This window comes from Argiope bruennichi, chromosome 10, assembly GCF_947563725.1.
Source record: "Argiope bruennichi chromosome 10, qqArgBrue1.1, whole genome shotgun sequence".
NCBI classification, from domain to species: domain Eukaryota; kingdom Metazoa; phylum Arthropoda; class Arachnida; order Araneae; family Araneidae; genus Argiope; species Argiope bruennichi.
Window position 1 is genome coordinate 22,375,491 of NC_079160.1, and position 27,348 is coordinate 22,402,838.

General features: G+C 37.6%; 58 non-coding genes across 58 annotated transcripts; all 58 read left to right on the forward strand.

Annotated features, from left to right (window-relative positions):
• The first annotated feature begins 731 nt into the window (after positions 1 to 731).
• Positions 732 to 815, forward strand: Trnal-uaa (transfer RNA leucine (anticodon UAA)). The gene has a single exon. It is a non-coding gene; the product is annotated as a tRNA-Leu (tRNA).
• Positions 816 to 1,175: 360 nt separating this feature from the next.
• Trnal-uaa (transfer RNA leucine (anticodon UAA)) lies at positions 1,176 to 1,259 on the forward strand. The gene has a single exon. It is a non-coding gene; the product is annotated as a tRNA-Leu (tRNA).
• A 360-nt stretch (positions 1,260 to 1,619) lies between these two features.
• Trnal-uaa (transfer RNA leucine (anticodon UAA)) lies at positions 1,620 to 1,703 on the forward strand. The gene has a single exon. It is a non-coding gene; the product is annotated as a tRNA-Leu (tRNA).
• An 803-nt stretch (positions 1,704 to 2,506) lies between these two features.
• Positions 2,507 to 2,590, forward strand: Trnal-uaa (transfer RNA leucine (anticodon UAA)). Its single transcript has one exon. It is a non-coding gene; the product is annotated as a tRNA-Leu (tRNA).
• Positions 2,591 to 3,394: 804 nt separating this feature from the next.
• Positions 3,395 to 3,478, forward strand: Trnal-uaa (transfer RNA leucine (anticodon UAA)). Its single transcript has one exon. It is a non-coding gene; the product is annotated as a tRNA-Leu (tRNA).
• Positions 3,479 to 3,838: 360 nt separating this feature from the next.
• Positions 3,839 to 3,922, forward strand: Trnal-uaa (transfer RNA leucine (anticodon UAA)). Its single transcript has one exon. It is a non-coding gene; the product is annotated as a tRNA-Leu (tRNA).
• A 360-nt stretch (positions 3,923 to 4,282) lies between these two features.
• Positions 4,283 to 4,366, forward strand: Trnal-uaa (transfer RNA leucine (anticodon UAA)). The gene has a single exon. It is a non-coding gene; the product is annotated as a tRNA-Leu (tRNA).
• A 360-nt stretch (positions 4,367 to 4,726) lies between these two features.
• Trnal-uaa (transfer RNA leucine (anticodon UAA)) lies at positions 4,727 to 4,810 on the forward strand. The gene has a single exon. It is a non-coding gene; the product is annotated as a tRNA-Leu (tRNA).
• A 360-nt stretch (positions 4,811 to 5,170) lies between these two features.
• Trnal-uaa (transfer RNA leucine (anticodon UAA)) lies at positions 5,171 to 5,254 on the forward strand. Its single transcript has one exon. It is a non-coding gene; the product is annotated as a tRNA-Leu (tRNA).
• A 360-nt stretch (positions 5,255 to 5,614) lies between these two features.
• On the forward strand, positions 5,615 to 5,698 carry Trnal-uaa (transfer RNA leucine (anticodon UAA)). Its single transcript has one exon. It is a non-coding gene; the product is annotated as a tRNA-Leu (tRNA).
• Positions 5,699 to 6,058: 360 nt separating this feature from the next.
• Trnal-uaa (transfer RNA leucine (anticodon UAA)) lies at positions 6,059 to 6,142 on the forward strand. The gene has a single exon. It is a non-coding gene; the product is annotated as a tRNA-Leu (tRNA).
• Positions 6,143 to 6,502: 360 nt separating this feature from the next.
• On the forward strand, positions 6,503 to 6,586 carry Trnal-uaa (transfer RNA leucine (anticodon UAA)). The gene has a single exon. It is a non-coding gene; the product is annotated as a tRNA-Leu (tRNA).
• Positions 6,587 to 6,946: 360 nt separating this feature from the next.
• Trnal-uaa (transfer RNA leucine (anticodon UAA)) lies at positions 6,947 to 7,030 on the forward strand. Its single transcript has one exon. It is a non-coding gene; the product is annotated as a tRNA-Leu (tRNA).
• A 360-nt stretch (positions 7,031 to 7,390) lies between these two features.
• On the forward strand, positions 7,391 to 7,474 carry Trnal-uaa (transfer RNA leucine (anticodon UAA)). The gene has a single exon. It is a non-coding gene; the product is annotated as a tRNA-Leu (tRNA).
• Positions 7,475 to 7,834: 360 nt separating this feature from the next.
• Trnal-uaa (transfer RNA leucine (anticodon UAA)) lies at positions 7,835 to 7,918 on the forward strand. The gene has a single exon. It is a non-coding gene; the product is annotated as a tRNA-Leu (tRNA).
• Positions 7,919 to 8,278: 360 nt separating this feature from the next.
• On the forward strand, positions 8,279 to 8,362 carry Trnal-uaa (transfer RNA leucine (anticodon UAA)). The gene has a single exon. It is a non-coding gene; the product is annotated as a tRNA-Leu (tRNA).
• A 360-nt stretch (positions 8,363 to 8,722) lies between these two features.
• Trnal-uaa (transfer RNA leucine (anticodon UAA)) lies at positions 8,723 to 8,806 on the forward strand. Its single transcript has one exon. It is a non-coding gene; the product is annotated as a tRNA-Leu (tRNA).
• Positions 8,807 to 9,166: 360 nt separating this feature from the next.
• Positions 9,167 to 9,250, forward strand: Trnal-uaa (transfer RNA leucine (anticodon UAA)). The gene has a single exon. It is a non-coding gene; the product is annotated as a tRNA-Leu (tRNA).
• Positions 9,251 to 9,610: 360 nt separating this feature from the next.
• On the forward strand, positions 9,611 to 9,694 carry Trnal-uaa (transfer RNA leucine (anticodon UAA)). The gene has a single exon. It is a non-coding gene; the product is annotated as a tRNA-Leu (tRNA).
• Positions 9,695 to 10,054: 360 nt separating this feature from the next.
• Trnal-uaa (transfer RNA leucine (anticodon UAA)) lies at positions 10,055 to 10,138 on the forward strand. Its single transcript has one exon. It is a non-coding gene; the product is annotated as a tRNA-Leu (tRNA).
• Positions 10,139 to 10,498: 360 nt separating this feature from the next.
• Positions 10,499 to 10,582, forward strand: Trnal-uaa (transfer RNA leucine (anticodon UAA)). Its single transcript has one exon. It is a non-coding gene; the product is annotated as a tRNA-Leu (tRNA).
• A 360-nt stretch (positions 10,583 to 10,942) lies between these two features.
• Positions 10,943 to 11,026, forward strand: Trnal-uaa (transfer RNA leucine (anticodon UAA)). The gene has a single exon. It is a non-coding gene; the product is annotated as a tRNA-Leu (tRNA).
• A 360-nt stretch (positions 11,027 to 11,386) lies between these two features.
• Positions 11,387 to 11,470, forward strand: Trnal-uaa (transfer RNA leucine (anticodon UAA)). The gene has a single exon. It is a non-coding gene; the product is annotated as a tRNA-Leu (tRNA).
• Positions 11,471 to 11,830: 360 nt separating this feature from the next.
• Trnal-uaa (transfer RNA leucine (anticodon UAA)) lies at positions 11,831 to 11,914 on the forward strand. The gene has a single exon. It is a non-coding gene; the product is annotated as a tRNA-Leu (tRNA).
• Positions 11,915 to 12,274: 360 nt separating this feature from the next.
• On the forward strand, positions 12,275 to 12,358 carry Trnal-uaa (transfer RNA leucine (anticodon UAA)). The gene has a single exon. It is a non-coding gene; the product is annotated as a tRNA-Leu (tRNA).
• A 360-nt stretch (positions 12,359 to 12,718) lies between these two features.
• Trnal-uaa (transfer RNA leucine (anticodon UAA)) lies at positions 12,719 to 12,802 on the forward strand. The gene has a single exon. It is a non-coding gene; the product is annotated as a tRNA-Leu (tRNA).
• A 360-nt stretch (positions 12,803 to 13,162) lies between these two features.
• Positions 13,163 to 13,246, forward strand: Trnal-uaa (transfer RNA leucine (anticodon UAA)). Its single transcript has one exon. It is a non-coding gene; the product is annotated as a tRNA-Leu (tRNA).
• Positions 13,247 to 13,605: 359 nt separating this feature from the next.
• On the forward strand, positions 13,606 to 13,689 carry Trnal-uaa (transfer RNA leucine (anticodon UAA)). Its single transcript has one exon. It is a non-coding gene; the product is annotated as a tRNA-Leu (tRNA).
• A 360-nt stretch (positions 13,690 to 14,049) lies between these two features.
• Positions 14,050 to 14,133, forward strand: Trnal-uaa (transfer RNA leucine (anticodon UAA)). Its single transcript has one exon. It is a non-coding gene; the product is annotated as a tRNA-Leu (tRNA).
• Positions 14,134 to 14,493: 360 nt separating this feature from the next.
• On the forward strand, positions 14,494 to 14,577 carry Trnal-uaa (transfer RNA leucine (anticodon UAA)). The gene has a single exon. It is a non-coding gene; the product is annotated as a tRNA-Leu (tRNA).
• A 360-nt stretch (positions 14,578 to 14,937) lies between these two features.
• Positions 14,938 to 15,021, forward strand: Trnal-uaa (transfer RNA leucine (anticodon UAA)). The gene has a single exon. It is a non-coding gene; the product is annotated as a tRNA-Leu (tRNA).
• A 360-nt stretch (positions 15,022 to 15,381) lies between these two features.
• Trnal-uaa (transfer RNA leucine (anticodon UAA)) lies at positions 15,382 to 15,465 on the forward strand. Its single transcript has one exon. It is a non-coding gene; the product is annotated as a tRNA-Leu (tRNA).
• A 360-nt stretch (positions 15,466 to 15,825) lies between these two features.
• Positions 15,826 to 15,909, forward strand: Trnal-uaa (transfer RNA leucine (anticodon UAA)). The gene has a single exon. It is a non-coding gene; the product is annotated as a tRNA-Leu (tRNA).
• A 360-nt stretch (positions 15,910 to 16,269) lies between these two features.
• On the forward strand, positions 16,270 to 16,353 carry Trnal-uaa (transfer RNA leucine (anticodon UAA)). Its single transcript has one exon. It is a non-coding gene; the product is annotated as a tRNA-Leu (tRNA).
• A 360-nt stretch (positions 16,354 to 16,713) lies between these two features.
• Positions 16,714 to 16,797, forward strand: Trnal-uaa (transfer RNA leucine (anticodon UAA)). The gene has a single exon. It is a non-coding gene; the product is annotated as a tRNA-Leu (tRNA).
• Positions 16,798 to 17,157: 360 nt separating this feature from the next.
• On the forward strand, positions 17,158 to 17,241 carry Trnal-uaa (transfer RNA leucine (anticodon UAA)). Its single transcript has one exon. It is a non-coding gene; the product is annotated as a tRNA-Leu (tRNA).
• A 360-nt stretch (positions 17,242 to 17,601) lies between these two features.
• Positions 17,602 to 17,685, forward strand: Trnal-uaa (transfer RNA leucine (anticodon UAA)). The gene has a single exon. It is a non-coding gene; the product is annotated as a tRNA-Leu (tRNA).
• A 360-nt stretch (positions 17,686 to 18,045) lies between these two features.
• Trnal-uaa (transfer RNA leucine (anticodon UAA)) lies at positions 18,046 to 18,129 on the forward strand. Its single transcript has one exon. It is a non-coding gene; the product is annotated as a tRNA-Leu (tRNA).
• A 359-nt stretch (positions 18,130 to 18,488) lies between these two features.
• On the forward strand, positions 18,489 to 18,572 carry Trnal-uaa (transfer RNA leucine (anticodon UAA)). The gene has a single exon. It is a non-coding gene; the product is annotated as a tRNA-Leu (tRNA).
• A 360-nt stretch (positions 18,573 to 18,932) lies between these two features.
• Positions 18,933 to 19,016, forward strand: Trnal-uaa (transfer RNA leucine (anticodon UAA)). Its single transcript has one exon. It is a non-coding gene; the product is annotated as a tRNA-Leu (tRNA).
• A 360-nt stretch (positions 19,017 to 19,376) lies between these two features.
• On the forward strand, positions 19,377 to 19,460 carry Trnal-uaa (transfer RNA leucine (anticodon UAA)). Its single transcript has one exon. It is a non-coding gene; the product is annotated as a tRNA-Leu (tRNA).
• Positions 19,461 to 19,820: 360 nt separating this feature from the next.
• Trnal-uaa (transfer RNA leucine (anticodon UAA)) lies at positions 19,821 to 19,904 on the forward strand. Its single transcript has one exon. It is a non-coding gene; the product is annotated as a tRNA-Leu (tRNA).
• A 359-nt stretch (positions 19,905 to 20,263) lies between these two features.
• On the forward strand, positions 20,264 to 20,347 carry Trnal-uaa (transfer RNA leucine (anticodon UAA)). The gene has a single exon. It is a non-coding gene; the product is annotated as a tRNA-Leu (tRNA).
• Positions 20,348 to 20,707: 360 nt separating this feature from the next.
• On the forward strand, positions 20,708 to 20,791 carry Trnal-uaa (transfer RNA leucine (anticodon UAA)). Its single transcript has one exon. It is a non-coding gene; the product is annotated as a tRNA-Leu (tRNA).
• A 360-nt stretch (positions 20,792 to 21,151) lies between these two features.
• Positions 21,152 to 21,235, forward strand: Trnal-uaa (transfer RNA leucine (anticodon UAA)). Its single transcript has one exon. It is a non-coding gene; the product is annotated as a tRNA-Leu (tRNA).
• Positions 21,236 to 21,595: 360 nt separating this feature from the next.
• Positions 21,596 to 21,679, forward strand: Trnal-uaa (transfer RNA leucine (anticodon UAA)). The gene has a single exon. It is a non-coding gene; the product is annotated as a tRNA-Leu (tRNA).
• A 360-nt stretch (positions 21,680 to 22,039) lies between these two features.
• Trnal-uaa (transfer RNA leucine (anticodon UAA)) lies at positions 22,040 to 22,123 on the forward strand. The gene has a single exon. It is a non-coding gene; the product is annotated as a tRNA-Leu (tRNA).
• A 360-nt stretch (positions 22,124 to 22,483) lies between these two features.
• Positions 22,484 to 22,567, forward strand: Trnal-uaa (transfer RNA leucine (anticodon UAA)). The gene has a single exon. It is a non-coding gene; the product is annotated as a tRNA-Leu (tRNA).
• A 360-nt stretch (positions 22,568 to 22,927) lies between these two features.
• On the forward strand, positions 22,928 to 23,011 carry Trnal-uaa (transfer RNA leucine (anticodon UAA)). Its single transcript has one exon. It is a non-coding gene; the product is annotated as a tRNA-Leu (tRNA).
• A 360-nt stretch (positions 23,012 to 23,371) lies between these two features.
• Positions 23,372 to 23,455, forward strand: Trnal-uaa (transfer RNA leucine (anticodon UAA)). The gene has a single exon. It is a non-coding gene; the product is annotated as a tRNA-Leu (tRNA).
• A 360-nt stretch (positions 23,456 to 23,815) lies between these two features.
• Trnal-uaa (transfer RNA leucine (anticodon UAA)) lies at positions 23,816 to 23,899 on the forward strand. The gene has a single exon. It is a non-coding gene; the product is annotated as a tRNA-Leu (tRNA).
• Positions 23,900 to 24,259: 360 nt separating this feature from the next.
• On the forward strand, positions 24,260 to 24,343 carry Trnal-uaa (transfer RNA leucine (anticodon UAA)). The gene has a single exon. It is a non-coding gene; the product is annotated as a tRNA-Leu (tRNA).
• Positions 24,344 to 24,702: 359 nt separating this feature from the next.
• On the forward strand, positions 24,703 to 24,786 carry Trnal-uaa (transfer RNA leucine (anticodon UAA)). The gene has a single exon. It is a non-coding gene; the product is annotated as a tRNA-Leu (tRNA).
• A 360-nt stretch (positions 24,787 to 25,146) lies between these two features.
• Positions 25,147 to 25,230, forward strand: Trnal-uaa (transfer RNA leucine (anticodon UAA)). Its single transcript has one exon. It is a non-coding gene; the product is annotated as a tRNA-Leu (tRNA).
• A 360-nt stretch (positions 25,231 to 25,590) lies between these two features.
• On the forward strand, positions 25,591 to 25,674 carry Trnal-uaa (transfer RNA leucine (anticodon UAA)). The gene has a single exon. It is a non-coding gene; the product is annotated as a tRNA-Leu (tRNA).
• Positions 25,675 to 26,034: 360 nt separating this feature from the next.
• On the forward strand, positions 26,035 to 26,118 carry Trnal-uaa (transfer RNA leucine (anticodon UAA)). Its single transcript has one exon. It is a non-coding gene; the product is annotated as a tRNA-Leu (tRNA).
• A 362-nt stretch (positions 26,119 to 26,480) lies between these two features.
• Trnal-uaa (transfer RNA leucine (anticodon UAA)) lies at positions 26,481 to 26,564 on the forward strand. Its single transcript has one exon. It is a non-coding gene; the product is annotated as a tRNA-Leu (tRNA).
• A 360-nt stretch (positions 26,565 to 26,924) lies between these two features.
• On the forward strand, positions 26,925 to 27,008 carry Trnal-uaa (transfer RNA leucine (anticodon UAA)). Its single transcript has one exon. It is a non-coding gene; the product is annotated as a tRNA-Leu (tRNA).
• Positions 27,009 to 27,348: the final 340 nt, after the last annotated feature.

Genomic DNA, 27,348 nt, shown 5'->3' on the forward strand with positions numbered 1-27,348 from the left:
ATTTCATAAGAAGTAAGTTGAAGAACGTCTTTCGGTCCCCAATTCCATCTATTTGAACATGTGCGTAGTTACTCAAATAAGTAAGAAACATTTCTCTAAGTAATTAATTCAGAATCAATTTTTTACCACAAAGTGAGAAAGACAGAGCCATTAAAGATATGGCGAAATAAACTTTGTTTCCTTTTTCGAATGTATTGACTTTTCGCCGGCAGTGACGTCTTCTCCGATTGTGTGCCTTCTTATAGATGAAAGTAATTCGAATCGATTGGAATGCTCATACGCATGCAGTCAGAATGTTCGAGCAGTCTAAGGCGCCAGATTTAAGCTCTGGTTCTCGAAAGAGAGCGTGGGTTCGAACCCCACTTCTGACACGTGAGTGCATTTCTTTTAAAATATTAAATACAGAACAAAACCAGCAAGCTAAAATAGATTTTAACTTTCAGTATTTCATAAGCAGTAAGTTAAAGAACGTCTTTCGGTCCCCATTTCCATCTATTTGAACATGTGCGTAGTTACTCAAATAAGTAAGAAACATTTCTCTAAGTAATTAATTCTCAATCAATTTTTTACCACAAAGTGAGAAAGAGAGAGCCATTAAATATATGGCAAAATAAACTTTGTTTCCTTTTTCGAATGTATTGACTTTTCGCCGGCAGTGACGTCTTCTCCGATTGTGTGCCTTCTTATAGATGAAAGTAATTCGAATCGATTGGAATGCTCATACGCATGCTGTCAGAATGGCCGAGCGGTCTAAGGCGCCAGGTTTAAGCTCTGGTTCTCGAAAGGGAGCGTGGGTTCGAACCCCACTTCTGACACATGTGTGCATTTCTTTTAAAATATTAAATACAGAACAAAACCAGCAAGCTAAAATAGATTTTAACTTTCAGTATTTCATAAGCAGTAAGTTGAAGAACGTCTTTCGGTCCCCAATTCCATCTATTTGAACATGTGCGTAGTTACTCAAATAAGTAAGAAACATTTCTCTAAGTAATTAATTCAGAATCAATTTTTTACCACAAAGTGAGAAAGAGAGAGCCATTAAAGATATGGCGAAATAAACTTTGTTTCCTTTTTCGAATGTATTGACTTTTCGCCGGCAGTGACGTCTTCTCCGATTGTGCGCCTTCTTATAGATGAAAGTAATTCGAATCGATTGGAATGCTCATACGCATGCAGTCAGAATGGCCGAGCGGTCTAAGGCGCCAGATTTAAGCTCTGGTTCTCGAAAGAGAGCGTGGGTTCGAACCCCACTTCTGACACGTGTGTACATTTCTTTTAAAATATTAAATACAGAACAAAACCAGCAAGCTAAAATAGATTTTAACTTTCAGTACTTCATAAACAGTAAGTTGAAGAACGTCTTTCGGTCCCCAATTCCATCTATTTGAACATGTGCGTAGTTACTCAAATAAGTAAGAAACATTTCTCTAAGTAATTAATTCAGAATCAATTTTTTACCACAAAGTGAGAAAGAGAGAGCCATTAAAGATATGGCGAAATAAACTTTGTTTCCTTTTTCGAATGTATTGACTTTTCGCCGGCAGTGACGTCTTCTCCGATTGTGCGCCTTCTTATAGATGAAAGTAATTCGAATCGATTGGAATGCTCATACGCATGCAGTCAGAATGGCCGAGCGGTCTAAGGCGCCAGATTTAAGCTCTGGTTCTCGAAAGAGAGCGTGGGTTCGAACCCCACTTCTGACACGTGAGTGCATTTCTTTTAAAATATTAAATACAGAACAAAACCAGCAAGCTAAAATAGATTTTAACTTTCAGTACTTCATAAACAGTAAGTTGAAGAAAGTCTTTCGGTCCCCAATTCCATCTATTTGAACATGTGCGTAGTTACTCAAATAAGTAAGAAACATTTCTCTAAGTAATTAATTCTCAATCAATTTTTTACCACAAAGTGAGAAAGAGAGAGCCATTAAAGATATGGCGAAATAAACTTTGTTTCCTTTTTCGAATGTATTGACTTTTCGCCGGCAGTGATGTATTCTCCGATTGTGTGCCTTCTTATAGATGAAATTAATTCGAATCGATTGGAATGCTCATACGCATGCTGTCAGAATGGCCGAGCGGTCTAAGGCGCAAGTTTAAGCTCTGGTTCTCGAAAGGGAGCGTGGGTTCGAACCCCACTTCTGACACATGTGTGCATTTCTTTTAAAATATTAAATACAGAACAAAACCAGCAAGCTAAAATAGATTTTAACTTTCAGTATTTCATAAGCAGTAAGTTGAAGAACGTCTTTCGGTCCCCAATTCCATCTATTTGAACATGTGCGTAGTTACTCAAATAAGTAAGAAACATTTCTCTAAGTAATTAATTCAGAATCAATTTTTTACCACAAAGTGAGAAAGAGAGAGCCATTAAAGATATGGCGAAATAAACTTTGTTTCCTTTTTCGAATGTATTGACTTTTCGCCGGCAGTGACGTCTTCTCCGATTGTGTGTCTTCTTATAGATGAAAGTAATTCGAATCGATTGGAATGCTCATACGCATGCAGTCAGAATGGCCGAGCGGTCTAAGGCGCCAGATTTAAGCTCTGGTTCTCGAAAAAGAGCGTGGGTTCGAACCCCACTTCTGACACGTGTGTGCATTTCTTTTAAAATATTAAATACAGAACAAAACCAGCAAGCTAAAATAGATTTTAACTTTCAGTATTTCATAAGAAGTAAGTTGAAGAACGTCTTTCGGTCCCCAATTCCATCTATTTGAACATGTGCGTAGTTACTCAAATAAGTAAGAAACATTTCTCTAAGTAATTAATTCAGAATCAATTTTTTACCACAAAGTGAGAAAGACAGAGCCATTAAAGATATGGCGAAATAAACTTTGTTTCCTTTTTCGAATGTATTGACTTTTCGCCGGCAGTGACGTCTTCTCCGATTGTGTGCCTTCTTATAGATGAAAGTAATTCGAATCGATTGGAATGCTCATACGCATGCAGTCAGAATGTTCGAGCAGTCTAAGGCGCCAGATTTAAGCTCTGGTTCTCGAAAGAGAGCGTGGGTTCGAACCCCACTTCTGACACGTGAGTGCATTTCTTTTAAAATATTAAATACAGAACAAAACCAGCAAGCTAAAATAGATTTTAACTTTCAGTATTTCATAAGCAGTAAGTTAAAGAACGTCTTTCGGTCCCCATTTCCATCTATTTGAACATGTGCGTAGTTACTCAAATAAGTAAGAAACATTTCTCTAAGTAATTAATTCTCAATCAATTTTTTACCACAAAGTGAGAAAGAGAGAGCCATTAAATATATGGCAAAATAAACTTTGTTTCCTTTTTCGAATGTATTGACTTTTCGCCGGCAGTGACGTCTTCTCCGATTGTGTGCCTTCTTATAGATGAAAGTAATTCGAATCGATTGGAATGCTCATACGCATGCTGTCAGAATGGCCGAGCGGTCTAAGGCGCCAGGTTTAAGCTCTGGTTCTCGAAAGGGAGCGTGGGTTCGAACCCCACTTCTGACACATGTGTGCATTTCTTTTAAAATATTAAATACAGAACAAAACCAGCAAGCTAAAATAGATTTTAACTTTCAGTATTTCATAAGCAGTAAGTTGAAGAACGTCTTTCGGTCCCCAATTCCATCTATTTGAACATGTGCGTAGTTACTCAAATAAGTAAGAAACATTTCTCTAAGTAATTAATTCAGAATCAATTTTTTACCACAAAGTGAGAAAGAGAGAGCCATTAAAGATATGGCGAAATAAACTTTGTTTCCTTTTTCGAATGTATTGACTTTTCGCCGGCAGTGACGTCTTCTCCGATTGTGCGCCTTCTTATAGATGAAAGTAATTCGAATCGATTGGAATGCTCATACGCATGCAGTCAGAATGGCCGAGCGGTCTAAGGCGCCAGATTTAAGCTCTGGTTCTCGAAAGAGAGCGTGGGTTCGAACCCCACTTCTGACACGTGAGTGCATTTCTTTTAAAATATTAAATACAGAACAAAACCAGCAAGCTAAAATAGATTTTAACTTTCAGTACTTCATAAACAGTAAGTTGAAGAACGTCTTTCGGTCCCCAATTCCATCTATTTGAACATGTGCGTAGTTACTCAAATAAGTAAGAAACATTTCTCTAAGTAATTAATTCTCAATCAATTTTTTACCACAAAGTGAGAAAGAGAGAGCCATTAAAGATATGGCGAAATAAACTTTGTTTCCTTTTTCGAAAGTATTGACTTTTTGCCGGCAGTGACGTCTTCTCCGATTGTGTGCCTTCTTATAGATGAAATTAATTCGAATCGATTGGAATGCTCATACGCATGCTGTCAGAATGGCCGAGCGGTCTAAGGCGCCCGATTTAAGCTCTGGTTCTCGAAAGAGAGCGTGGGTTCGAACCCCACTTCTGACACGTGTGTGCATTTCTTTTAAAATATTAAATACAGAACAAAACCAGCAAGCTAAAATAGATTTTAACTTTCAGTATTTCATAAGCAGTAAGTTGAAGAACGTCTTTCGGTCCCCAATTCCATCTATTTGAACATGTGCGTAGTTACTCAAATAAGTAAGAAACATTTCTCTAAGTAATTAATTCAGAATCAATTTTTTACCACAAAGTGAGAAAGAGAGAGCCATTAAAGATATGGCGAAATAAACTTTGTTTCCTTTTTCGAATGTATTGACTTTTCGCCGGCAGTGACGTCTTCTCCGATTGTGTGCCTTCTTATAGATGAAAGTAATTCGAATCGATTGGAATGCTCATACGCATGCAGTCAGAATGGCCGAGCAGTCTAAGGCGCCAGATTTAAGCTCTGGTTCTCGAATGAGAGCGTGGGTTCGAACCCCACTTCTGACACATATGTGCATTTCTTTAAAAATATTAAATACAGAACAAAACCAGCAAGCTAAAATATATTTTAACTTTCAGTATTTCATAAGCAGTAAATTGAAGAACGTCTTTCGGTCCCCAATTCCATCTATTTGAACATGTGCGTAGTTACTCAAATAAGTAAGAAACATTTCTCTAACTAATTAATTCAGAATCAATTTTTTACCACAAAGTGAGAAAGAGAGAGCCATTAAAGATATGGCGAAATAAACTTTGTTTCCTTTTTCGAATGTATTGACTTTTCGCCGGCAGTGACGTCTTCTCCGATTGTGTGCCTTCTTATAGATGAAAGTAATTCGAATCGATTGGAATGCTCATACGCATGCAGTCAGAATGGCCGAGCGGTCTAAGGCGCCAGATTTAAGCTCTGGTTCTCGAAAGGGAGCGTGGGTTCGAACCCCACTTCTGACACGTGTGTACATTTCTTTTAAAATATTAAATACAGAACAAAACCAACAAGCTAAAATAGATTTTAACTTTCAGTATTTCATAAGCAGTAAGTTGAAGAACGTCTTTCGGTCCCCAATTCCTTCTATTTGAACATGTGCGTAGTTACTCAAATAAGTAAGAAACATTTCTCTAAGTAATTAATTCAGAATCAATTTTTTGCCACAAAGTGAGAAAGAGAGAGCCATTAAAGATATGGCGAAATAAACTTTGTTTCCTTTTTCGAATGTATTGACTTTTCGCCGGCAGTGACGTCTTCTCCGATTGTGTGCCTTCTTATAGATGAAAGTAATTCGAATCGATTGGAATGCTCATACGCATGCAGTCAGAATGGCCAAGCGGTCTAAGGCGCCAGATTTAAGCTCTGGTTCTCGAAAGAGAGCGTGGGTTCGAACCCCATTTCTGACACATGTGTGCATTTCTTTTAAAATATTAAATACAGAACAAAACCAGCAAGCTAAAATAGATTTTAACTTTCAGTATTTCATAAGCAGTAAGTTGAAGAAAGTCTTTCGGTCCCCAATTCCATCTATTTGAACATGTGCGTAGTTACTCAAATAAGTAAGAAACATTACTCTAAGTAATTAATTCAGAATCAATTTTTTACCACAAAGTGAGAAAGAGAGAGCCATTAAAGATATGGCGAAATAAACTTTGTTTCCTTTTTCGAATGTATTGACTTTTCGCCGGCAGTGACGTCTTCTCCGATTGTGTGCCTTCTTATAGATGAAAGTAATTCGAATCGATTGGAATGCTCATACGCATGCAGTCAGAATGGCCGAGCGGTCTAAGGCGCCAGATTTAAGCTCTGGTTCTCGAAAGAGAGCGTGGGTTCGAACCCCACTTCTGACACGTGTGTACATTTCTTTTAAAATATTAAATACAGAACAAAACCTGCAAGCTAAAATAGATTTTAACTTTCAGTATTTCATAAGCAGTAAGTTGAAGAACGTCTTTCGGTCCCCAATTCCATCTATTTGAACATGTGCCTAGTTACTCAAATAAGTAAGAAACATTTCTCTAATTAATTAATTCAGAATCAATTTTTTACCACAAAGTGAGAAAGAGAGAGCCATTAAAGATATGGCGAAATAAACTTTGTTTCCTTTTTCGAATGTATTGACTTTTCGCCGGCAGTGACGTCTTCTCCGATTGTGTGCCTTCTTATAGATGAAAGTAATTCGAATCGATAGGAATGCTCATACGCATGCAGTCAGAATGGCCGAGCGGTCTAAGGCGCCGGATTTAAGCTCTGGTTCTCGAAAGAGAGCGTGGGTTCGAACCCCACTTCTGACACATGTGTGCATTTCTTTAAAAATATTAAATATAGAACAAAACCAGCAAGCTAAAATAGATTTTAACTTTCAGTATTTCATAAGCAGTAAGTTGAAGAACGTCTTTCGGTCTCCAATTCCATCTATTTGAACATGTGCGTAGTTACTCAAATAAGTAAGAAACATTTCTCTAAGTAATTAATTCAGAATCAATTTTTTACCACAAAGTGAGAAAGAGAGAGCCATTAAAGATATGGCGAAATAAACTTTGTTTCCTTTTTCGAATGTATTGACTTTTCGCCGGCAGTGACGTCTTCTCCGATTGTGTGCCTTCTTATAGATGAAAGTTATTCGAATCGATTGGAATGCTCATACGCATGCAGTCAGAATGGCCGAGCTTTCTAAGGCGCCAGATTTAAGCTCTGGTTCTCGAAAGAGAGCGTGGGTTCGAACCCCACTTCTGACACATGTGTGCATTTCTTTAAAAATATTAAATATAGAACAAAACCAGCAAGCTAAAATAGATTTTAACTTTCAGTATTTCATAAGCAGTAAGTTGAAGAACGTCTTTCGGTCTCCAATTCCATCTATTTGAACATGTGCGTAGTTACTCAAATAAGTAAGAAACATTTCTCTAAGTAATTAATTCAGAATCAATTTTTTACCACAAAGTGAGAAAGAGAGAGCCATTAAAGATATGGCGAAATAAACTTTGTTTCCTTTTTCGAATGTATTGACTTTTCGCCGGCAGTGACGTCTTCTCCGATTGTGTGCCTTCTTATAGATGAAAGTAATTCGAATCGATTGGAATGCTCATACGCATGCAGTCAGAATGGCCGAGCGGTCTAAGGAACCAGATTTAAGCTCTGGTTCTCGAAAGAGAGCGTGGGTTCGAACCCCACTTCTGACACGTGTGTACCTTTCTTTTAAAATATTAAATACAGAACAAAACCAGCAAGCTAAAATAGATTTTAACTTTCAGTATTTCATAAGCAGTAAGTTGAAGAACGTCTTTCGGTCCCCAATTCCATCTATTTGAACATGTGCGTAGTTACTCAAATAAGTAAGAAACATTACTCTAAGTAATTAATTCAGAATCAATTTTTTGCCACAAAGTGAGAAAGAGAGAGCCATTAAAGATATGGCGAAATAAACTTTGTTTCCTTTTTCGAATGTATTGACTTTTCGCCGGCAGTGACGTCTTCTCCGATTGTGTGCCTTCTTATAGATGAAAGTAATTCGAATCGATTGGAATGCTCATACGCATGCAGTCAGAATGGCCAAGCGGTCTAAGGCGCCAGATTTAAGCTCTGGTTCTCGAAAGAGAGCGTGGGTTCGAACCCCATTTCTGACACATGTGTGCATTTCTTTTAAAATATTAAATACAGAACAAAACCAGCAAGCTAAAATAGATTTTAACTTTCAGTATTTCATAAGCAGTAAGTTGAAGAAAGTCTTTCGGTCCCCAATTCCATCTATTTGAACATGTGCGTAGTTACTCAAATAAGTAAGAAACATTACTCTAAGTAATTAATTCAGAATCAATTTTTTACCACAAAGTGAGAAAGAGAGAGCCATTAAAGATATGGCGAAATAAACTTTGTTTCCTTTTTCGAATGTATTGACTTTTCGCCGGCAGTGACGTCTTCTCCGATTGTGTGCCTTCTTATAGATGAAAGTAATTCGAATCGATTGGAATGCTCATACGCATGCAGTCAGAATGGCCGAGCGGTCTAAGGCGCCAGATTTAAGCTCTGGTTCTCGAAAGAGAGCGTGGGTTCGAACCCCACTTCTGACACGTGTGTACATTTCTTTTAAAATATTAAATACAGAACAAAACCTGCAAGCTAAAATAGATTTTAACTTTCAGTATTTCATAAGCAGTAAGTTGAAGAACGTCTTTCGGTCCCCAATTCCATCTATTTGAACATGTGCCTAGTTACTCAAATAAGTAAGAAACATTTCTCTAATTAATTAATTCAGAATCAATTTTTTACCACAAAGTGAGAAAGAGAGAGCCATTAAAGATATGGCGAAATAAACTTTGTTTCCTTTTTCGAATGTATTGACTTTTCGCCGGCAGTGACGTCTTCTCCGATTGTGTGCCTTCTTATAGATGAAAGTAATTCGAATCGATAGGAATGCTCATACGCATGCAGTCAGAATGGCCGAGCGGTCTAAGGCGCCGGATTTAAGCTCTGGTTCTCGAAAGAGAGCGTGGGTTCGAACCCCACTTCTGACACATGTGTGCATTTCTTTTAAAATATTAAATACAGAACAAAACCAGCAAGCTAAAATAGATTTTAACTTTCAGTATTTCATAAGCAGTAAGTTGGAGAACGTCTTTCGGTCTCCAATTCCATCTATTTGAACATGTGCGTAGTTACTCAAATAAGTAAGAAACATTTCTCTAAGTAATTAATTCAGAATCAATTTTTTACCACAAAGTGAGAAAGAGAGAGCCATTAAAGATATGGCGAAATAAACTTTGTTTCCTTTTTCAAATGTATTGACTTTTCGCCGGCAGTGACGTCTTCTCCGATTGTGTGCCTTCTTATAGATGAAAGTAATTCGAATCGATTGGAATGCTCATACGCATGCAGTCAGAATGGCCGAGCTTTCTAAGGCGCCAGATTTAAGCTCTGGTTCTCGAAAGAGAGCGTGGGTTCGAACCCCACTTCTGACACATGTGTGCATTTCTTTAAAAATATTAAATATAGAACAAAACCAGCAAGCTAAAATAGATTTTAACTTTCAGTATTTCATAAGCAGTAAGTTGAAGAACGTCTTTCGGTCCCCAATTCCATCTATTTGAACATGTGCCTAGTTACTCAAATAAGTAAGAAACATTTCTCTAATTAATTAATTCAGAATCAATTTTTTACCACAAAGTGAGAAAGAGAGAGCCATTAAAGATATGGCGAAATAAACTTTGTTTCCTTTTTCGAATGTATTGACTTTTCGCCGGCAGTGACGTCTTCTCCGATTGTGTGCCTTCTTATAGATGAAAGTAATTCGAATCGATAGGAATGCTCATACGCATGCAGTCAGAATGGCCGAGCGGTCTAAGGCGCCGGATTTAAGCTCTGGTTCTCGAAAGAGAGCGTGGGTTCGAACCCCACTTCTGACACATGTGTGCATTTCTTTAAAAATATTAAATATAGAACAAAACCAGCAAGCTAAAATAGATTTTAACTTTCAGTATTTCATAAGCAGTAAGTTGAAGAACGTCTTTCGGTCTCCAATTCCATCTATTTGAACATGTGCGTAGTTACTCAAATAAGTAAGAAACATTTCTCTAAGTAATTAATTCAGAATCAATTTTTTACCACAAAGTGAGAAAGAGAGAGCCATTAAAGATATGGCGAAATAAACTTTGTTTCCTTTTTCGAATGTATTGACTTTTCGCCGGCAGTGACGTCTTCTCCGATTGTGTGCCTTCTTATAGATGAAAGTTATTCGAATCGATTGGAATGCTCATACGCATGCAGTCAGAATGGCCGAGCTTTCTAAGGCGCCAGATTTAAGCTCTGGTTCTCGAAAGAGAGCGTGGGTTCGAACCCCACTTCTGACACATGTGTGCATTTCTTTAAAAATATTAAATATAGAACAAAACCAGCAAGCTAAAATAGATTTTAACTTTCAGTATTTCATAAGCAGTAAGTTGAAGAACGTCTTTCGGTCTCCAATTCCATCTATTTGAACATGTGCGTAGTTACTCAAATAAGTAAGAAACATTTCTCTAAGTAATTAATTCAGAATCAATTTTTTACCACAAAGTGAGAAAGAGAGAGCCATTAAAGATATGGCGAAATAAACTTTGTTTCCTTTTTCGAATGTATTGACTTTTCGCCGGCAGTGACGTCTTCTCCGATTGTGTGCCTTCTTATAGATGAAAGTAATTCGAATCGATTGGAATGCTCATACGCATGCAGTCAGAATGGCCGAGCGGTCTAAGGAACCAGATTTAAGCTCTGGTTCTCGAAAGAGAGCGTGGGTTCGAACCCCACTTCTGACACGTGTGTACCTTTCTTTTAAAATATTAAATACAGAACAAAACCAGCAAGCTAAAATAGATTTTAACTTTCAGTATTTCATAAGCAGTAAGTTGAAGAACGTCTTTCGGTCCCCAATTCCATCTATTTGAACATGTGCGTAGTTACTCAAATAAGTAAGAAACATTACTCTAAGTAATTAATTCAGAATCAATTTTTTGCCACAAAGTGAGAAAGAGAGAGCCATTAAAGATATGGCGAAATAAACTTTGTTTCCTTTTTCGAATGTATTGACTTTTCGCCGGCAGTGACGTCTTCTCCGATTGTGTGCCTTCTTATAGATGAAAGTAATTCGAATCGATTGGAATGCTCATACGCATGCAGTCAGAATGGCCAAGCGGTCTAAGGCGCCAGATTTAAGCTCTGGTTCTCGAAAGAGAGCGTGGGTTCGAACCCCATTTCTGACACATGTGTGCATTTCTTTTAAAATATTAAATACAGAACAAAACCAGCAAGCTAAAATAGATTTTAACTTTCAGTATTTCATAAGCAGTAAGTTGAAGAAAGTCTTTCGGTCCCCAATTCCATCTATTTGAACATGTGCGTAGTTACTCAAATAAGTAAGAAACATTACTCTAAGTAATTAATTCAGAATCAATTTTTTACCACAAAGTGAGAAAGAGAGAGCCATTAAAGATATGGCGAAATAAACTTTGTTTCCTTTTTCGAATGTATTGACTTTTCGCCGGCAGTGACGTCTTCTCCGATTGTGTGCCTTCTTATAGATGAAAGTAATTCGAATCGATTGGAATGCTCATACGCATGCAGTCAGAATGGCCGAGCGGTCTAAGGCGCCAGATTTAAGCTCTGGTTCTCGAAAGAGAGCGTGGGTTCGAACCCCACTTCTGACACGTGTGTACATTTCTTTTAAAATATTAAATACAGAACAAAACCTGCAAGCTAAAATAGATTTTAACTTTCAGTATTTCATAAGCAGTAAGTTGAAGAACGTCTTTCGGTCCCCAATTCCATCTATTTGAACATGTGCCTAGTTACTCAAATAAGTAAGAAACATTTCTCTAATTAATTAATTCAGAATCAATTTTTTACCACAAAGTGAGAAAGAGAGAGCCATTAAAGATATGGCGAAATAAACTTTGTTTCCTTTTTCGAATGTATTGACTTTTCGCCGGCAGTGACGTCTTCTCCGATTGTGTGCCTTCTTATAGATGAAAGTAATTCGAATCGATAGGAATGCTCATACGCATGCAGTCAGAATGGCCGAGCGGTCTAAGGCGCCGGATTTAAGCTCTGGTTCTCGAAAGAGAGCGTGGGTTCGAACCCCACTTCTGACACATGTGTGCATTTCTTTTAAAATATTAAATACAGAACAAAACCAGCAAGCTAAAATAGATTTTAACTTTCAGTATTTCATAAGCAGTAAGTTGGAGAACGTCTTTCGGTCTCCAATTCCATCTATTTGAACATGTGCGTAGTTACTCAAATAAGTAAGAAACATTTCTCTAAGTAATTAATTCAGAATCAATTTTTTACCACAAAGTGAGAAAGAGAGAGCCATTAAAGATATGGCGAAATAAACTTTGTTTCCTTTTTCAAATGTATTGACTTTTCGCCGGCAGTGACGTCTTCTCCGATTGTGTGCCTTCTTATAGATGAAAGTAATTCGAATCGATTGGAATGCTCATACGCATGCAGTCAGAATGGCCGAGCTTTCTAAGGCGCCAGATTTAAGCTCTGGTTCTCGAAAGAGAGCGTGGGTTCGAACCCCACTTCTGACACATGTGTGCATTTCTTTAAAAATATTAAATATAGAACAAAACCAGCAAGCTAAAATAGATTTTAACTTTCAGTATTTCATAAGCAGTAAGTTGAAGAACGTCTTTCGGTCTCCAATTCCATCTATTTGAACATGTGCGTAGTTACTCAAATAAGTAAGAAACATTTCTCTAAGTAATTAATTCAGAATCAATTTTTTACCACAAAGTGAGAAAGAGAGAGCCATTAAAGATATGGCGAAATAAACTTTGTTTCCTTTTTCGAATGTATTGACTTTTCGCCGGCAGTGACGTCTTCTCCGATTGTGTGCCTTCTTATAGATGAAAGTTATTCGAATCGATTGGAATGCTCATACGCATGCAGTCAGAATGGCCGAGCTTTCTAAGGCGCCAGATTTAAGCTCTGGTTCTCGAAAGAGAGCGTGGGTTCGAACCCCACTTCTGACACATGTGTGCATTTCTTTAAAAATATTAAATATAGAACAAAACCAGCAAGCTAAAATAGATTTTAACTTTCAGTATTTCATAAGCAGTAAGTTGAAGAACGTCTTTCGGTCTCCAATTCCATCTATTTGAACATGTGCGTAGTTACTCAAATAAGTAAGAAACATTTCTCTAAGTAATTAATTCAGAATCAATTTTTTACCACAAAGTGAGAAAGAGAGAGCCATTAAAGATATGGCGAAATAAACTTTGTTTCCTTTTTCGAATGTATTGACTTTTCGCCGGCAGTGACGTCTTCTCCGATTGTGTGCCTTCTTATAGATGAAAGTAATTCGAATCGATTGGAATGCTCATACGCATGCAGTCAGAATGGCCGAGCGGTCTAAGGAACCAGATTTAAGCTCTGGTTCTCGAAAGAGAGCGTGGGTTCGAACCCCACTTCTGACACGTGTGTACCTTTCTTTTAAAATATTAAATACAGAACAAAACCAGCAAGCTAAAATAGATTTTAACTTTCAGTATTTCATAAGCAGTAAGTTGAAGAACGTCTTTCGGTCCCCAATTCCATCTATTTGAACATGTGCGTAGTTACTCAAATAAGTAAGAAACATTACTCTAAGTAATTAATTCAGAATCAATTTTTTACCACAAAGGGAGAAAGAGAGAGCCATTAAAGATAGGCCAAATAAACTTTGTTTCCTTTTTCTAATGTATTGACTTTTCGCCGGCAGTGACGTCTTCTCCGATTGTGTGCCTTCTTATAGATGAAAGTAATTCGAATCGATTGGAATGCTCATACGCATGCAGTCAGAATGGCCGAGCGGTCTAAGGCGCCAGATTTAAGCTCTGGTTCTCGAAAGAGAGCGTGGGTTCGAACCCCACTTCTGACACGTGTGTACATTTCTTTTAAAATATTAAATACAGAACAAAACCAGCAAGCTAAAATAGATTTTAACTTTCAGTATTTCATAAGCAGTAAGTTGAAGAACGGCTTTCGGTCTCCAATTCCATCTATTTGAACATGTGCGTAGTTACTCAAATAAGTAAGAAACATTTCTCTAAGTAATTAATTCAGAATCAATTTTTTACCACAAAGGGAGAAAGAGAGAGCCATTAAAGATATGGCGAAATAAACTTTGTTTCCTTTTTCGAATGTATTGACTTTTCGCCGGCAGTGACGTCTTCTCCGATTGTGTGCCTTCTTATAGATGAAAGTAATTCGAATCGATTGGAATGCTCATACGCATGCAGTCAGAATGGCCGAGCGGTCTAAGGCGCCAGATTTAAGCTCTGGTTCTCGAAAGAGAGCGTGGGTTCGAACCCCACTTCTGACACGTGTGTACATTTCTTTTAAAATATTAAATACAGAACAAAACCTGCAAGCTAAAATAGATTTTAACTTTCAGTATTTCATAAGCAGTAAGTTGAAGAACGTCTTTCGGTCCCCAATTCCATCTATTTGAACATGTGCCTAGTTACTCAAATAAGTAAGAAACATTTCTCTAATTAATTAATTCAGAATCAATTTTTTACCACAAAGTGAGAAAGAGAGAGCCATTAAAGATATGGCGAAATAAACTTTGTTTCCTTTTTCGAATGTATTGACTTTTCGCCGGCAGTGACGTCTTCTCCGATTGTGTGCCTTCTTATAGATGAAAGTAATTCGAATCGATAGGAATGCTCATACGCATGCAGTCAGAATGGCCGAGCGGTCTAAGGCGCCGGATTTAAGCTCTGGTTCTCGAAAGAGAGCGTGGGTTCGAACCCCACTTCTGACACATGTGTGCATTTCTTTAAAAATATTAAATATAGAACAAAACCAGCAAGCTAAAATAGATTTTAACTTTCAGTATTTCATAAGCAGTAAGTTGAAGAACGTCTTTCGGTCTCCAATTCCATCTATTTGAACATGTGCGTAGTTACTCAAATAAGTAAGAAACATTTCTCTAAGTAATTAATTCAGAATCAATTTTTTACCACAAAGTGAGAAAGAGAGAGCCATTAAAGATATGGCGAAATAAACTTTGTTTCCTTTTTCGAATGTATTGACTTTTCGCCGGCAGTGACGTCTTCTCCGATTGTGTGCCTTCTTATAGATGAAAGTTATTCGAATCGATTGGAATGCTCATACGCATGCAGTCAGAATGGCCGAGCTTTCTAAGGCGCCAGATTTAAGCTCTGGTTCTCGAAAGAGAGCGTGGGTTCGAACCCCACTTCTGACACATGTGTGCATTTCTTTAAAAATATTAAATATAGAACAAAACCAGCAAGCTAAAATAGATTTTAACTTTCAGTATTTCATAAGCAGTAAGTTGAAGAACGTCTTTCGGTCTCCAATTCCATCTATTTGAACATGTGCGTAGTTACTCAAATAAGTAAGAAACATTTCTCTAAGTAATTAATTCAGAATCAATTTTTTACCACAAAGTGAGAAAGAGAGAGCCATTAAAGATATGGCGAAATAAACTTTGTTTCCTTTTTCGAATGTATTGACTTTTCGCCGGCAGTGACGTCTTCTCCGATTGTGTGCCTTCTTATAGATGAAAGTAATTCGAATCGATTGGAATGCTCATACGCATGCAGTCAGAATGGCCGAGCGGTCTAAGGAACCAGATTTAAGCTCTGGTTCTCGAAAGAGAGCGTGGGTTCGAACCCCACTTCTGACACGTGTGTACCTTTCTTTTAAAATATTAAATACAGAACAAAACCAGCAAGCTAAAATAGATTTTAACTTTCAGTATTTCATAAGCAGTAAGTTGAAGAACGTCTTTCGGTCCCCAATTCCATCTATTTGAACATGTGCGTAGTTACTCAAATAAGTAAGAAACATTACTCTAAGTAATTAATTCAGAATCAATTTTTTGCCACAAAGTGAGAAAGAGAGAGCCATTAAAGATATGGCGAAATAAACTTTGTTTCCTTTTTCGAATGTATTGACTTTTCGCCGGCAGTGACGTCTTCTCCGATTGTGTGCCTTCTTATAGATGAAAGTAATTCGAATCGATTGGAATGCTCATACGCATGCAGTCAGAATGGCCAAGCGGTCTAAGGCGCCAGATTTAAGCTCTGGTTCTCGAAAGAGAGCGTGGGTTCGAACCCCATTTCTGACACATGTGTGCATTTCTTTTAAAATATTAAATACAGAACAAAACCAGCAAGCTAAAATAGATTTTAACTTTCAGTATTTCATAAGCAGTAAGTTGAAGAAAGTCTTTCGGTCCCCAATTCCATCTATTTGAACATGTGCGTAGTTACTCAAATAAGTAAGAAACATTACTCTAAGTAATTAATTCAGAATCAATTTTTTACCACAAAGTGAGAAAGAGAGAGCCATTAAAGATATGGCGAAATAAACTTTGTTTCCTTTTTCGAATGTATTGACTTTTCGCCGGCAGTGACGTCTTCTCCGATTGTGTGCCTTCTTATAGATGAAAGTAATTCGAATCGATTGGAATGCTCATACGCATGCAGTCAGAATGGCCGAGCGGTCTAAGGCGCCAGATTTAAGCTCTGGTTCTCGAAAGAGAGCGTGGGTTCGAACCCCACTTCTGACACGTGTGTACATTTCTTTTAAAATATTAAATACAGAACAAAACCTGCAAGCTAAAATAGATTTTAACTTTCAGTATTTCATAAGCAGTAAGTTGAAGAACGTCTTTCGGTCCCCAATTCCATCTATTTGAACATGTGCCTAGTTACTCAAATAAGTAAGAAACATTTCTCTAATTAATTAATTCAGAATCAATTTTTTACCACAAAGTGAGAAAGAGAGAGCCATTAAAGATATGGCGAAATAAACTTTGTTTCCTTTTTCGAATGTATTGACTTTTCGCCGGCAGTGACGTCTTCTCCGATTGTGTGCCTTCTTATAGATGAAAGTAATTCGAATCGATAGGAATGCTCATACGCATGCAGTCAGAATGGCCGAGCGGTCTAAGGCGCCGGATTTAAGCTCTGGTTCTCGAAAGAGAGCGTGGGTTCGAACCCCACTTCTGACACATGTGTGCATTTCTTTTAAAATATTAAATACAGAACAAAACCAGCAAGCTAAAATAGATTTTAACTTTCAGTATTTCATAAGCAGTAAGTTGGAGAACGTCTTTCGGTCTCCAATTCCATCTATTTGAACATGTGCGTAGTTACTCAAATAAGTAAGAAACATTTCTCTAAGTAATTAATTCAGAATCAATTTTTTACCACAAAGTGAGAAAGAGAGAGCCATTAAAGATATGGCGAAATAAACTTTGTTTCCTTTTTCAAATGTATTGACTTTTCGCCGGCAGTGACGTCTTCTCCGATTGTGTGCCTTCTTATAGATGAAAGTAATTCGAATCGATTGGAATGCTCATACGCATGCAGTCAGAATGGCCGAGCTTTCTAAGGCGCCAGATTTAAGCTCTGGTTCTCGAAAGAGAGCGTGGGTTCGAACCCCACTTCTGACACATGTGTGCATTTCTTTAAAAATATTAAATATAGAACAAAACCAGCAAGCTAAAATAGATTTTAACTTTCAGTATTTCATAAGCAGTAAGTTGAAGAACGTCTTTCGGTCTCCAATTCCATCTATTTGAACATGTGCGTAGTTACTCAAATAAGTAAGAAACATTTCTCTAAGTAATTAATTCAGAATCAATTTTTTACCACAAAGTGAGAAAGAGAGAGCCATTAAAGATATGGCGAAATAAACTTTGTTTCCTTTTTCGAATGTATTGACTTTTCGCCGGCAGTGACGTCTTCTCCGATTGTGTGCCTTCTTATAGATGAAAGTTATTCGAATCGATTGGAATGCTCATACGCATGCAGTCAGAATGGCCGAGCTTTCTAAGGCGCCAGATTTAAGCTCTGGTTCTCGAAAGAGAGCGTGGGTTCGAACCCCACTTCTGACACATGTGTGCATTTCTTTAAAAATATTAAATATAGAACAAAACCAGCAAGCTAAAATAGATTTTAACTTTCAGTATTTCATAAGCAGTAAGTTGAAGAACGTCTTTCGGTCTCCAATTCCATCTATTTGAACATGTGCGTAGTTACTCAAATAAGTAAGAAACATTTCTCTAAGTAATTAATTCAGAATCAATTTTTTACCACAAAGTGAGAAAGAGAGAGCCATTAAAGATATGGCGAAATAAACTTTGTTTCCTTTTTCGAATGTATTGACTTTTCGCCGGCAGTGACGTCTTCTCCGATTGTGTGCCTTCTTATAGATGAAAGTAATTCGAATCGATTGGAATGCTCATACGCATGCAGTCAGAATGGCCGAGCGGTCTAAGGAACCAGATTTAAGCTCTGGTTCTCGAAAGAGAGCGTGGGTTCGAACCCCACTTCTGACACGTGTGTACCTTTCTTTTAAAATATTAAATACAGAACAAAACCAGCAAGCTAAAATAGATTTTAACTTTCAGTATTTCATAAGCAGTAAGTTGAAGAACGTCTTTCGGTCCCCAATTCCATCTATTTGAACATGTGCGTAGTTACTCAAATAAGTAAGAAACATTACTCTAAGTAATTAATTCAGAATCAATTTTTTACCACAAAGGGAGAAAGAGAGAGCCATTAAAGATAGGCCAAATAAACTTTGTTTCCTTTTTCTAATGTATTGACTTTTCGCCGGCAGTGACGTCTTCTCCGATTGTGTGCCTTCTTATAGATGAAAGTAATTCGAATCGATTGGAATGCTCATACGCATGCAGTCAGAATGGCCGAGCGGTCTAAGGCGCCAGATTTAAGCTCTGGTTCTCGAAAGAGAGCGTGGGTTCGAACCCCACTTCTGACACGTGTGTACATTTCTTTTAAAATATTAAATACAGAACAAAACCAGCAAGCTAAAATAGATTTTAACTTTCAGTATTTCATAAGCAGTAAGTTGAAGAACGGCTTTCGGTCTCCAATTCCATCTATTTGAACATGTGCGTAGTTACTCAAATAAGTAAGAAACATTTCTCTAAGTAATTAATTCAGAATCAATTTTTTACCACAAAGGGAGAAAGAGAGAGCCATTAAAGATATGGCGAAATAAACTTTGTTTCCTTTTTCGAATGTATTGACTTTTCGCCGGCAGTGACGTCTTCTCCGATTGTGTGCCTTCTTATAGATGAAAGTTATTCGAATCGATTGGAATGCTCATACGCATGCAGTCAGAATGGCCGAGCGGACTAAGGCGCTAGATTTAAGCTCTGGTTCTCCAAAGAGAGCGTGGGTTCGAACCCCACTTCTGACACGTGTGTACCTTTCTTTTAAAATATTAAATACAGAACAAAACCAGCAAGCTAAAATAGATTTTAACTTTCAGTATTTCATAAGCAGTAAGTTGAAGAACGTCTTTCGGTCCCCAATTCCATCTATTTGAACATGTGCGTAGTTACTCAAATAAGTAAGAAACATTACTCTAAGTAATTAATTCAGAATCAATTTTTTACCACAAAGTGAGAAAGAGAGAGCCATTAAAGATATGGCGAAATAAACTTTGTTTCCTTTTTCGAATGTATTGACTTTTCGCCGGCAGTGACGTCTTCTCCGATTGTGTGCCTTCTTATAGATGAAAGTAATTCGAATCGATTGGAATGCTCATACGCATGCAGTCAGAATGGCCGAGCGGTCTAAGGCGCCAGATTTAAGCTCTAGTTCTCGAAAGAGAGCGTGGGTTCGAACCCCACTTCTGACACGTGTGTGCATTTCTTTTAAAATATTAAATACAGAACAAAACCAGCAAGCTAAAATAGATTTTAACTTTCAGTATTTCATAAGCAGTAAGTTGAAGAACGTCTTTCGGTCCCCAATTCCATCTATTTGAACATGTGCGTAGTTACTCAAATAAGTAAGAAACATTTCTCTAAGTAATTAATTCAGAATCAATTTTTTACCACAAAGTGAGAAAGAGAGAGCCATTAAAGATATGGCGAAATAAACTTTGTTTCCTTTTTCGAATGTATTGACTTTTCGCCGGCAGTGACGTCTTCTCCGATTGTGTGCCTTCTTATAGATGAAAGTAATTCGAATCGATTGGAATGCTCATACGCATGCAGTCAGAATGGCCGAGCGGTCTAAGGAACCAGATTTAAGCTCTGGTTCTCGAAAGAGAGCGTGGGTTCGAACCCCACTTCTGACACGTGTGTACCTTTCTTTTAAAATATTAAATACAGAACAAAACCAGCAAGCTAAAATAGATTTTAACTTTCAGTATTTCATAAGCAGTAAGTTGAAGAACGTCTTTCGGTCCCCAATTCCATCTATTTGAACATGTGCGTAGTTACTCAAATAAGTAAGAAACATTACTCTAAGTAATTAATTCAGAATCAATTTTTTACCACAAAGGGAGAAAGAGAGAGCCATTAAAGATAGGCCAAATAAACTTTGTTTCCTTTTTCTAATGTATTGACTTTTCGCCGGCAGTGACGTCTTCTCCGATTGTGTGCCTTCTTATAGATGAAAGTAATTCGAATCGATTGGAATGCTCATACGCATGCAGTCAGAATGGCCGAGCGGTCTAAGGCGCCAGATTTAAGCTCTGGTTCTCGAAAGAGAGCGTGGGTTCGAACCCCACTTCTGACACGTGTGTACATTTCTTTTAAAATATTAAATACAGAACAAAACCAGCAAGCTAAAATAGATTTTAACTTTCAGTATTTCATAAGCAGTAAGTTGAAGAACGGCTTTCGGTCTCCAATTCCATCTATTTGAACATGTGCGTAGTTACTCAAATAAGTAAGAAACATTTCTCTAAGTAATTAATTCAGAATCAATTTTTTACCACAAAGGGAGAAAGAGAGAGCCATTAAAGATATGGCGAAATAAACTTTGTTTCCTTTTTCGAATGTATTGACTTTTCGCCGGCAGTGACGTCTTCTCCGATTGTGTGCCTTCTTATAGATGAAAGTAATTCGAATCGATTGGAATGCTCATACGCATGCAGTCAGAATGGCCGAGCGGTCTAAGGCGCCAGATTTAAGCTCTGGTTCTCGAAAGAGAGCGTGGGTTCGAACCCCACTTCTGACACGTGTGTACATTTCTTTTAAAATATTAAATACAGAACAAAACCTGCAAGCTAAAATAGATTTTAACTTTCAGTATTTCATAAGCAGTAAGTTGAAGAACGTCTTTCGGTCCCCAATTCCATCTATTTGAACATGTGCCTAGTTACTCAAATAAGTAAGAAACATTTCTCTAATTAATTAATTCAGAATCAATTTTTTACCACAAAGTGAGAAAGAGAGAGCCATTAAAGATATGGCGAAATAAACTTTGTTTCCTTTTTCGAATGTATTGACTTTTCGCCGGCAGTGACGTCTTCTCCGATTGTGTGCCTTCTTATAGATGAAAGTAATTCGAATCGATAGGAATGCTCATACGCATGCAGTCAGAATGGCCGAGCGGTCTAAGGCGCCGGATTTAAGCTCTGGTTCTCGAAAGAGAGCGTGGGTTCGAACCCCACTTCTGACACATGTGTGCATTTCTTTAAAAATATTAAATATAGAACAAAACCAGCAAGCTAAAATAGATTTTAACTTTCAGTATTTCATAAGCAGTAAGTTGAAGAACGTCTTTCGGTCTCCAATTCCATCTATTTGAACATGTGCGTAGTTACTCAAATAAGTAAGAAACATTTCTCTAAGTAATTAATTCAGAATCAATTTTTTACCACAAAGTGAGAAAGAGAGAGCCATTAAAGATATGGCGAAATAAACTTTGTTTCCTTTTTCGAATGTATTGACTTTTCGCCGGCAGTGACGTCTTCTCCGATTGTGTGCCTTCTTATAGATGAAAGTTATTCGAATCGATTGGAATGCTCATACGCATGCAGTCAGAATGGCCGAGCTTTCTAAGGCGCCAGATTTAAGCTCTGGTTCTCGAAAGAGAGCGTGGGTTCGAACCCCACTTCTGACACATGTGTGCATTTCTTTAAAAATATTAAATATAGAACAAAACCAGCAAGCTAAAATAGATTTTAACTTTCAGTATTTCATAAGCAGTAAGTTGAAGAACGTCTTTCGGTCTCCAATTCCATCTATTTGAACATGTGCGTAGTTACTCAAATAAGTAAGAAACATTTCTCTAAGTAATTAATTCAGAATCAATTTTTTACCACAAAGTGAGAAAGAGAGAGCCATTAAAGATATGGCGAAATAAACTTTGTTTCCTTTTTCGAATGTATTGACTTTTCGCCGGCAGTGACGTCTTCTCCGATTGTGTGCCTTCTTATAGATGAAAGTAATTCGAATCGATTGGAATGCTCATACGCATGCAGTCAGAATGGCCGAGCGGTCTAAGGAACCAGATTTAAGCTCTGGTTCTCGAAAGAGAGCGTGGGTTCGAACCCCACTTCTGACACGTGTGTACCTTTCTTTTAAAATATTAAATACAGAACAAAACCAGCAAGCTAAAATAGATTTTAACTTTCAGTATTTCATAAGCAGTAAGTTGAAGAACGTCTTTCGGTCCCCAATTCCATCTATTTGAACATGTGCGTAGTTACTCAAATAAGTAAGAAACATTACTCTAAGTAATTAATTCAGAATCAATTTTTTGCCACAAAGTGAGAAAGAGAGAGCCATTAAAGATATGGCGAAATAAACTTTGTTTCCTTTTTCGAATGTATTGACTTTTCGCCGGCAGTGACGTCTTCTCCGATTGTGTGCCTTCTTATAGATGAAAGTAATTCGAATCGATTGGAATGCTCATACGCATGCAGTCAGAATGGCCAAGCGGTCTAAGGCGCCAGATTTAAGCTCTGGTTCTCGAAAGAGAGCGTGGGTTCGAACCCCATTTCTGACACATGTGTGCATTTCTTTTAAAATATTAAATACAGAACAAAACCAGCAAGCTAAAATAGATTTTAACTTTCAGTATTTCATAAGCAGTAAGTTGAAGAAAGTCTTTCGGTCCCCAATTCCATCTATTTGAACATGTGCGTAGTTACTCAAATAAGTAAGAAACATTACTCTAAGTAATTAATTCAGAATCAATTTTTTACCACAAAGTGAGAAAGAGAGAGCCATTAAAGATATGGCGAAATAAACTTTGTTTCCTTTTTCGAATGTATTGACTTTTCGCCGGCAGTGACGTCTTCTCCGATTGTGTGCCTTCTTATAGATGAAAGTAATTCGAATCGATTGGAATGCTCATACGCATGCAGTCAGAATGGCCGAGCGGTCTAAGGCGCCAGATTTAAGCTCTGGTTCTCGAAAGAGAGCGTGGGTTCGAACCCCACTTCTGACACGTGTGTACATTTCTTTTAAAATATTAAATACAGAACAAAACCTGCAAGCTAAAATAGATTTTAACTTTCAGTATTTCATAAGCAGTAAGTTGAAGAACGTCTTTCGGTCCCCAATTCCATCTATTTGAACATGTGCCTAGTTACTCAAATAAGTAAGAAACATTTCTCTAATTAATTAATTCAGAATCAATTTTTTACCACAAAGTGAGAAAGAGAGAGCCATTAAAGATATGGCGAAATAAACTTTGTTTCCTTTTTCGAATGTATTGACTTTTCGCCGGCAGTGACGTCTTCTCCGATTGTGTGCCTTCTTATAGATGAAAGTAATTCGAATCGATAGGAATGCTCATACGCATGCAGTCAGAATGGCCGAGCGGTCTAAGGCGCCGGATTTAAGCTCTGGTTCTCGAAAGAGAGCGTGGGTTCGAACCCCACTTCTGACACATGTGTGCATTTCTTTTAAAATATTAAATACAGAACAAAACCAGCAAGCTAAAATAGATTTTAACTTTCAGTATTTCATAAGCAGTAAGTTGGAGAACGTCTTTCGGTCTCCAATTCCATCTATTTGAACATGTGCGTAGTTACTCAAATAAGTAAGAAACATTTCTCTAAGTAATTAATTCAGAATCAATTTTTTACCACAAAGTGAGAAAGAGAGAGCCATTAAAGATATGGCGAAATAAACTTTGTTTCCTTTTTCAAATGTATTGACTTTTCGCCGGCAGTGACGTCTTCTCCGATTGTGTGCCTTCTTATAGATGAAAGTAATTCGAATCGATTGGAATGCTCATACGCATGCAGTCAGAATGGCCGAGCTTTCTAAGGCGCCAGATTTAAGCTCTGGTTCTCGAAAGAGAGCGTGGGTTCGAACCCCACTTCTGACACATGTGTGCATTTCTTTAAAAATATTAAATATAGAACAAAACCAGCAAGCTAAAATAGATTTTAACTTTCAGTATTTCATAAGCAGTAAGTTGAAGAACGTCTTTCGGTCTCCAATTCCATCTATTTGAACATGTGCGTAGTTACTCAAATAAGTAAGAAACATTTCTCTAAGTAATTAATTCAGAATCAATTTTTTACCACAAAGTGAGAAAGAGAGAGCCATTAAAGATATGGCGAAATGAACTTTGTTTCCTTTTTCGAATGTATTGACTTTTCGCCGGCAGTGACGTCTTCTCCGATTGTGTGCCTTCTTATAGATGAAAGTTATTCGAATCGATTGGAATGCTCATACGCATGCAGTCAGAATGGCCGAGCGGTCTAAGGAACCAGATTTAAGCTCTGGTTCTCGAAAGAGAGCGTGGGTTCGAACCCCACTTCTGACACGTGTGTACCTTTCTTTTAAAATATTAAATACAGAACAAAACCAGCAAGCTAAAATAGATTTTAACTTTCAGTATTTCATAAGCAGTAAGTTGAAGAACGTCTTTCGGTCCCCAATTCCATCTATTTGAACATGTGCGTAGTTACTCAAATAAGTAAGAAACATTACTCTAAGTAATTAATTCAGAATCAATTTTTTACCACAAAGGGAGAAAGAGAGAGCCATTAAAGATAGGCCAAATAAACTTTGTTTCCTTTTTCTAATGTATTGACTTTTCGCCGGCAGTGACGTCTTCTCCGATTGTGTGCCTTCTTATAGATGAAAGTAATTCGAATCGATTGGAATGCTCATACGCATGCAGTCAGAATGGCCGAGCGGTCTAAGGCGCCAGATTTAAGCTCTGGTTCTCGAAAGAGAGCGTGGGTTCGAACCCCACTTCTGACACGTGTGTACATTTCTTTTAAAATATTAAATACAGAACAAAACCAGCAAGCTAAAATAGATTTTAACTTTCAGTATTTCATAAGCAGTAAGTTGAAGAACGGCTTTCGGTCTCCAATTCCATCTATTTGAACATGTGCGTAGTTACTCAAATAAGTAAGAAACATTTCTCTAAGTAATTAATTCAGAATCAATTTTTTACCACAAAGGGAGAAAGAGAGAGCCATTAAAGATATGGCGAAATAAACTTTGTTTCCTTTTTCGAATGTATTGACTTTTCGCCGGCAGTGACGTCTTCTCCGATTGTGTGCCTTCTTATAGATGAAAGTTATTCGAATCGATTGGAATGCTCATACGCATGCAGTCAGAATGGCCGAGCGGACTAAGGCGCTAGATTTAAGCTCTGGTTCTCCAAAGAGAGCGTGGGTTCGAACCCCACTTCTGACACGTGTGTACCTTTCTTTTAAAATATTAAATACAGAACAAAACCAGCAAGCTAAAATAGATTTTAACTTTCAGTATTTCATAAGCAGTAAGTTGAAGAACGTCTTTCGGTCCCCAATTCCATCTATTTGAACATGTGCGTAGTTACTCAAATAAGTAAGAAACATTACTCTAAGTAATTAATTCAGAATCAATTTTTTACCACAAAGTGAGAAAGAGAGAGCCATTAAAGATATGGCGAAATAAACTTTGTTTCCTTTTTCGAATGTATTGACTTTTCGCCGGCAGTGACGTCTTCTCCGATTGTGTGCCTTCTTATAGATGAAAGTAATTCGAATCGATTGGAATGCTCATACGCATGCAGTCAGAATGGCCGAGCGGTCTAAGGCGCCAGATTTAAGCTCTAGTTCTCGAAAGAGAGCGTGGGTTCGAACCCCACTTCTGACACGTGTGTGCATTTCTTTTAAAATATTAAATACAGAACAAAACCAGCAAGCTAAAATAGATTTTAACTTTCAGTATTTCATAAGCAGTAAGTTGAAGAACGTCTTTCGGTCCCCAATTCCATCTATTTGAACATGTGCGTAGTTACTCAAATAAGTAAGAAACATTTCTCTAAGTAATTAATTCAGAATCAATTTTTTACCACAAAGTGAGAAAGAGAGAGCCATTAAAGATATGGCGAAATAAACTTTGTTTCCTTTTTCGAATGTATTGACTTTTCGCCGGCAGTGACGTCTTCTCCGATTGTGTGCCTTCTTATAGATGAAAGTAATTCGAATCGATTGGAATGCTCATACGCATGAAGTCAGAATGGCCGAGCGGTCTAAGGCGCCCGATTTAAGCTCTGGTTCTCGAAAGAGAGCGTGGGTTCGAACCCCACTTCTGGCACGTGTGTGCATTTCTTTTAAAATATTAAATACAGAACAAAACCAGCAAGCTAAAATAGATTTTAACTTTCAGTATTTCATAAGCAGTAAGTTGAAGAACGTCTTTCGGTCCCCAATTCCATCTATTTGAACATGTGCGTGGTTACTCAAATAAGTAAGAAACATTTCTCTAAGTAATTAGTTCAGAATCAATTTTTTACCACAAAGTGAGAAAGAGAGAGAGCCATTAAAGATTTGGCGAAATAAACTTTGTTTCCTTTTTCGAATGTATTGACTTTTCGCCGGCAGTGACGTCTTCTCCGATTGTGTGCCTTCTTATAGATGAAAGTAATTCGAATCGATTGGAATGCTCATACGCATGAAGTCAGAATGGCCGAGCGGTCTAAGGCGCCAGATTTAAGCTCTGGTTCTCGAAAGAGAGCGTGGGTTCGAACCCCACTTCTGACACGTGTGTACATTTCTTTTAAAATATTAAATACAGAACAAAACCAGCAAGCTAAAATAGATTTTAACTTTCAGTATTTCATAAGCTGTAAGTTGAAGAACGTCTTTCGGTCCCCAATTCCTTTTATTTGAACATGTGCGTAGTTACTCAAATAAGTAAGAAACATTTCTCTAAGTAATTAATTCAGAATCAATTTTTTGCCACAAAGTGAGAAAGAGAGAGCCATTAAAGATATGGCGAAATAAACTTTGTTTCCTTTTTCGAATGTATTGACTTTTCGCCGGCAGTGACGTCTTCTCCGATTGTGTGCCTTCTTATAGATGAGAGTAATTCGAATCGATTGGAATGCTCATACGCATGCAGTCAGAATGGCCGAGCGGTCTAAGGCGCCCGATTTAAGCTCTGGTTCTCGAAAGAGAGCGTGGGTTCGAACCCCACTTCTGGCACGTGTGTGCATTTCTTTTAAAATATTAAATACAGAACAAAACCAGCAAGCTAAAATAGATTTTAACTTTCAGTATTTCATAAGCAGTAAGTTGAAGAACGTCTTTCGGTCCCCAATTCCATCTATTTGAACATGTGCGTAGTTACTCAAATAAGTAAGAAACATTTCTCTAAGTAATTAGTTCAGAATCAATTTTTTACCACAAAGTGATAAAGAGAGAGCCATTAAAGATATGGCGAAATAAACTTTGTTTCCTTTTTCGAATGTATTGACTTTTCGCCGGCAGTGACGTCTTCTCCGATTTTGTGCCTTCTTATAGATGAGAGTAATTCGAATCGATT